The following is a 7,306-nucleotide window of genomic DNA, read 5'->3' on the forward strand; positions in this document are numbered from 1 at the left end:
GAAGATAGCTGTAAAAAAACCTACCGCTCAATTTCAGTATTGCATATTGATGATACATTATTTGCTAATATCTTGGTAGAAAGACTAAAGCCCTTTCTAATGGATAAAGGAAGAACAATGGGGCTTCCTCCCGTAACGAAGAACGAATGATAACGTCAGAACCATGACAAACGTCATTCTGAAAAGAACAACGATAAAGAATGTGCGTTCTTAGATGTGGAGAAGGCCTTCAACAACATAAATTGGAAGTCCTTCATCTAACTCATGCAAGAATTCGATATGGGGCACTACTTCATAAATGCCATAAAATCAGTATATAATAATATACCGATTTGTAAGATCCTCCTTGATAAGAATTTGGGGAAAGTAGAAAAGCAGATTTCATTTTTTAAAAACCCTCTGAATACCCACCGTGGAAGCGGTACAGAGGAGAGATCTAGGGTGGGAAAGGTGGCTCAGAGACAAAGAGAGACAGTGAAAACTATATGGAAATCTCTCCTGGTTCCAATACAGACAGCTGAAGGAGGCCTTCAACAAGGACAAGAAATTAGGATTTGAAGGAGGAGGAAAACTATGGGACAAGATAATGGTATCACAGACAAAAGTGATGACTAAAATATATAAAGCCCTTCTAACATGGTCAACTGAAAAGGAAGAAATTAAAGATTGCTTCACAAAGTGAGCAGCAAATATTGGACACACTACATGAATGACTGATTGGGAAAAGAATTTGGAACAAGAAAGTGAAATCTACCAACTCTTACGACCTAGGTGAGAATCGGATCAAAGTATGAAACTGAGGTGAAGAAGAGGTAGACGGAGGCGTGAGAGGGGCCTGAGAAAAGAAAGGAGAAGGCCAAAAGAGAAGGAGAAAAGAAAAAGTGAACAGAGAAGGGCAAAGGGAAGAGGGAGAGGAGAGAGACGAAAGGAGGGAGAAGAGACAGAAAGAGGGGAAAGGAGGCAGATGAGTGAGAATGTGAGGTATGTGAGATGTGTATAGTGTGTGAGAAGAAAAAGGTAAAAGAGAGGGAAAAAACCAGAAAAAAAGCAAAATATAAAAAGAAAAAGGGAGAAAAGAGTGATGGGTGATCTGAGATGGGCAACGTGTGTGAGATGTGCATGGTGTATGTGATGTGTGTGCAGTATAATGTGCACAATTTGTGTGGTGTATGAACTGTGTGTACTATGCGTGTGGTATGTGTTCCGTGCGATGTTCGTATTCTGTGTGTTGCATATGATATGAAATGGGTGATATGAAATGGGCATGTTCATAGAATCATAGAATCAAAGAGTTGGAAGAGGCCTCATGGGCCATCCAGTCCAACCCCATTCCGCCAAGAAGCAGGAATATAGCATGTTGTGTGACATGTGTGTGGTGTGTGATGTGTGATGTGTGTGGTTTGTCTGGTGTATGAGGTGTGTGTATTATGTATGACCTGATGTGTGTGTTCTGTGTGATGAAGTGTTCTGTGTGATGTGTGTGGTGTGTCAGGTGTGGGGAGGGGAGAAGGAAGGGGAGGGGAGGGAGGGAGGGGGAGGGAGGGGGAGGGAGGGGAGGGGGAGGGGAGGGGAGGGAGGGAGGGGGAGGGGGGAGGGGAGAGGGTGGGAGGGAGGGGGATTGAACAGTCAGACTTTTGCCACAACTGAACACACATCTCAAGTCTTTGGGATTTCAAACTGGTGGGAAGTATAAAAAAGCAGAAGAAAAGAGGACGGTTCAGCCCGCCTTCCTTCAACCATGGCCTTCTACTCTCCTTTCAAGATGTTTTGGGCTCAGTTCTGTTCACGACTGGTCAATGCTGTGATTTCCTGTTGAGTTCAAGTCTAGCCAGAAGTGGATCCAACATCCAGGCGGTTGAGGAGAGGAACATTGGGCATTGGGCAACCCATCCGGAAGAAGAAGAAGAAGGCCAAACGCTGCCTTGGCGTAGTGGTGGTTCTCTTGCTTTCCTCGGATTCCACCTGGCTCTCACTCCTGGTGCTGTTGTCTCCTGTTGTCTCCGCAAATTCCCCAAGACTCTCCAAGTCTTTGGCACAGAGTATGTTTCCGACCGGGCTTGATCCGGCTGAAACCCTGGCTGATGTCTCTGCCGTATCCCAACACTTGTGAGGTTTTCACCTGAGGAGAATGAGAAGAAGGACATCCCATGACACAAGGCAGCTTCACCAGCTTGGTGAAGGACCCAATTTTGGGCCCAGATCTAAAATATGAGGATGCCTGTTGCCCCCCACCTGGCTCCCTTCCCAGATCAGAAGTCCAGCAGGGAAGAGGAGTGGAGACCCCATGCCGGGAACCCAGCCAGACCAGTTCAAACTGCTTTAATGAACCAGAGAAGGAAATGCAAAGACTACCCAAGACTTCTAGAACAAACTTTGTCCTGTGCTGCCTTGGACTCACCTGAGGAGGAGGAACGGGGCAACCCAAGAGCTCTGGTGTCAGTTGGAAGCCACTTGCAGCATCCTTCTCCTTGCATCGTTGGCAACCAAACAGGCCTGGGTCTTTCTGAGCCATACGTGTGAACATTTCTTCATGATACAGATCTTCGTGGTACCACTTATCCAGACATACTTGTTCCATGGAGGGGGGGGGGTTGATGTGCCTGGAGCTTTGCCTGAAAGCTTGGCCTCACCCTTGGTAAGTCTTGTGGGGCTTGTCGTCCAAGCTGTGCTCCTGCAGAAGGAAAGAAAGAAAGAAAGAAAGAAAGAAAGGAAGGAAGGAAGGAAGTGTTATCGAGCTCTTTTGTGGGGTCCTCCCAGCGAGGGAGGTCCCAGAAGACCGCTAATGGGGTCTTTGACCTTGGTGAGCAGCCAGCGAAAGCCAATCCAAAGCGCAAGAATATTAGGAATTAATCTCACCAGAGGCTGAAGAGGTATCCAGTGACCGAGGCGTTTATTTGCGATTCAGCTGAATGGATGATTTACAGGAATCGTTCCACTGCAAAGCATGCCGGGGTACAGTGATGCAGGCATATTTATACAATTTTGAAAACCCAGAGTTCAACCCTTCTGCTCCGGCTCCTCTGATGTTCCCCGCTGTGATTGGGTGATGGGCGGACACCTGGGAGGCAGCCCTCCCGCCCCTGGTGCCTCTGTACCAATCAGGAAGCTCCAGTGGTCTGTAGGATCCAATGGGGAGACCTCTGTCACATGGTGGCGACAGCCAATCAGGAGAAATGGGGGCGGGATGAGGGAGCACAAAGGAATCTGGGAAAGGAATCTGCAGACAAAGGAATGCCATGTGCTCAGCGAAAAATGTCTCCAGATGGTTGACAAACAAAGGCTTTCCTGTCCTTGATGAGTCTGGCAGGGAATTTGAATAGGCTAGATCGATATCGGACCACCCAGAGGGTCAACAATATCTGGGTGAATTAATCAGTCTCTTTTTCCGAGGCTCTGCTGACCCTTGTTCCTTCGCTGGCCATGCTCCGAGGGCTAGGGTTGGGGCCAGCAGCATTGTCCATGCAAAATGAGTTAAGAATACAATAAAGTACATAGATAGTCAAAACTATGTAGATAAATATTTTTTCCATATCTTCACTAGAGCCACTCTGTTGTCGCCCATAGCATCAACTTTTTTTTTCTCAAGGGCATAATAGAACAGTTTGGTTTTGAAAATATTTACAGTACCATGTTTATAAATGTTCCATAGGAAGCCCAAACATAGACACTTTAATGATTTTCAAAACTGCAATGCTGTTTTGAAAATCAAAATTTTAAATACAATGAAAAATAAAATTGATCCACCAGATAAGTGTAGTTCTGAAACAAAACCTAAAGAATGTTGAATTCTGCATGTTCTGCTACCATTAAAGTAGAAAATTCCAGGGTGCTTCCCAGAAAGCTGTGTGCATATCTAACCTCTGAGTGCTCAGTTTGATTAATGTTTGAATTAGAATATCATTGGAGTACAGGATTGTAGAACCACAATTGTATAATGAACACTCTCAGTCTCTGTGTGGGCTGCTTTTTTTTTTTTTTTGGAGGAACACATTAAAAGACCAGAGAGGAAAACATGAGCAAGTGAATATTGTATTTTAAATATGTTGTAAACCGCAATGAGTCGCCGCACAGGCTGAGATATTAGTGGTATACAAGTGTACCAAATAAAATAAATAATAAAATAATCAATGGGTGATTTGGGGAAGAGAGGCTTGGGCTCTTTCCCCAGGCAGTTCCTGGTCACGCTGGTTTTTTTTGGGTAAGGGGTCAAGAGGGGAAGATACAGGGGAGTCCATAGGGGTTACATATTTCATTTACATAGGCCACAGGCATCACCAATATACAGGCATTTCATATATCACAACCCACCACCCATCCCAACCCCAGTCCATAGTAATAAGAAAATATTTTATTCATTTCATAAAAAGAAAGAGGAAAGAACTAGACGTCCCAAAGTCTGGACGGAGGGGTTTTGGGTGCAGGGGCCAGTCCATGCATCAGGCTGGCTAGAGAAAGATCAGTCCATTTTGTAAAACAGGAAAGAGAGTGAAGGGGAGCCGGGTTCCACCGTCCAGTCCTTGGTAGAACTAGTGCTCCCAACCGAGGATCGGGCCTCCCTGCCCGATCCCCACTTCCGAGGCTCCTTCTTGGAACAGGAGCTGGAGCTGAAGGGGGAGCTGGGTTGGGTAGTAGCAGAGTCCATAGTCCAGTGTACAAGTCAGAGAATTCACAAAGAGGAAACAGGAACCCAGTTATAGGTGCTGGGTCAGGAAGCAACAGAATCCATTGTCCGGCCCTTGGCAAACTACAAATACTTGGGAGGGGGGGGGAAAGATGCTCCGCATCAGAAGGAAGGGCGGGCTTGAGTCCACGGCACAATGCCATAGGGAAGAAGGAGCATCCCCAGACTTTGCCTAAATGGGGCAAAGTAGCATTTAACCGGGAAAACCTAGAATACTCACCAAAAATACATGTGCATAGCAGATAAACTCTATGTTGAATTCAAGGTACATCTGGGTTTTCTATGTAGTGTAGTCAAGCCGCATATAACCGCATCTGTAACAGATCCAAAGACACAACTGGACAGGAGTTGGCTGTCTGGCAAGTGGCCAGCCTCTCTCCCTCCCAGCTGCCACCTCTGCTCAGACCTGAAGGTCATCCCGATAGTGACCTCATCATCATCATCATCATCATTCATGGCATCAGAGTGTTTGTGATCAGCTGAGGCTGCCTCCATGTCAACAACAGTTTAGACAACCCTTGGGTGTTTCTTTATTGGAAGTTACATAATGGGTGTAGAAGAGTTTAACAGGAAGCACTCTCTCACTCATCCAAAAGGGTCGGTTACGCACATATTGTGAACAGATAATTGGTAATATTGGTAAAATACATATATATATATATATTTACATTTCAGTTGGAAGATGAGCAAGTGAAAGACTGTATGATAAAATGGGATGTTTATCGACCAGAAGTTGATGGCAAAAGTGACGAGGAGGGTGATATTGGAATCCTAGGATAACAGAGTTGGAAGAGACCTCATAGATCATCATTAACTGACCCAAATAGTACTTTTTCTGTGACTTTTGTGAGTGTTGACTGTAAAAGTGTAGCTCAGAACTGTCACAGTTTCTCATCACAATATTACGATTATGCTATAAAAGTGCCAATATATGGGAGCTGATTTTCCAGCCACAGAGAACAGATATGACAATACAATGTATTTAGATCTCCGGCATCCCGTTGGGCACACAGAATTTATGTCCTGCCTACAGTCTTATGCGCAAGCGTGCGACAGCACAACAACTCCAAAACCTCAAGGTCAATGCCTACCAAACCCTTCCATTATTTATTGTTGCTTATGGGAGTTCTGTGTGCCCAGTTTGGTTCAATTGCATCATTGGCGGAGTTCAGAGTGCTCTTTGTTTGTAGGTGAAATACCAGCAACTACAACTCCCAAATGACAAAATCTATCCCACTGCAACTCCAGCAGTATTCAGATTTCGGCATATCGGTTATTTGTGCCAAATTACGCCCATTAATTTGAAAAATAGGATAAACGTTCTAATAGTCTCATCTCCACTTGAACAAGACCAGCTTTCCACTTCTGTAGGGAGTAAGTTTCTCTGCTGGCTGGAGGGGGCTGGACCCAATTCCCTTTGGGGGTCTCTGGCATCTCACTCCCTGGAGCTATTTCAACAGGCCGGATGGCCGTCTTCTGGGAGGGCTTTCCCTGGTCTTCCTTCCTAGCCGAAAGGGCTTGGGCTGGGTGGCCTTAGTGATTCATCACACGGGTGTCCTACTGTTCTTTCCATAGACACAAAGTCCTCAGTCATTCCAGAAACAGGGACATTTCAGAGCCAATCCCCCACATAGAGACACCAGAGTATCAGAAGCACATTGGCTACCTCTCACTGAATGGTCCAATAACCACAGAAAGTCTTTAGAATGATAGAATAACGTTATTGTGTCTGTACATTGTACAATAAAAGGAAATGAATTCCCCAACAGACATCACAAAAACGACATACCCATCCCTCCACACTTTAAGCACCAGCCACCATTGCAGAAGGAAGGTCTGTTTCTGTGCACGGGTTGCTCCCATTTTGACACAACATCACACAACATCAGTTCTTAATAGCAAAATACTGAGTTTATTTCTTTGTTTTTAGTCTCTTCCTTTTCAGCTGCTCTTACATTTCTTCGAAGAAGAATCTATAACTTGAATTCTGCAAGTAGGCAGCTGAAGAGTGGCAGGAAAAGGGAAGGGGAAGGGGAAGGGGAAGGGGGGGGGAACCGGAAGGGGAGGGGAAGGGAGGGGAGGGGAAGGGGAAGGGAGGGGAGGGGAGGGGGAAGGGAGGGGAAAGGAGAAACAGAAGGAAAGAAAGAAAGAAAGAAAGAAAGGAAAGGGAAAAAGAAAAATAGAAAGCAAAGGATACGGAAAAAGAGAAAGAGAAAAGAGAAACAGAAAGAGAAAACAAAAGAGAAGATGGATGTAAAGAAACCTGCCGCTCAATTTCAGTATTGAATATTGATTATAAATTATTTGCTAATATCTTGGTAGAAAGACTAAAGCCCTTTCTAATGGATAAAGGAAGAACAATGGGGCTTCCTCCCGTAACGAAGAATGAATGATAACGTCAGAACCGCGACAAACGTCATTCTGAAAAGAACAACGATGAAGAATGTGCGTTCTTAGCGCTAGACGCGGAGAAGGCCTTCAACAACATAAATTGGAAGTTCTTCATCTAACTCATGCAAGAATTCGATATGGGGCACTACTTCATAAATGCCATAAAATCGGTATATAATAATATACCGATTTGTAAGATCCTCCTTGATAAGAATTTGGAGAAAGTAGACAAGC

Source organism: Anolis sagrei, chromosome X, assembly GCF_037176765.1.
Source record: "Anolis sagrei isolate rAnoSag1 chromosome X, rAnoSag1.mat, whole genome shotgun sequence".
In the NCBI taxonomy this organism is placed as follows: Eukaryota; Metazoa; Chordata; class Lepidosauria; order Squamata; family Dactyloidae; genus Anolis; species Anolis sagrei.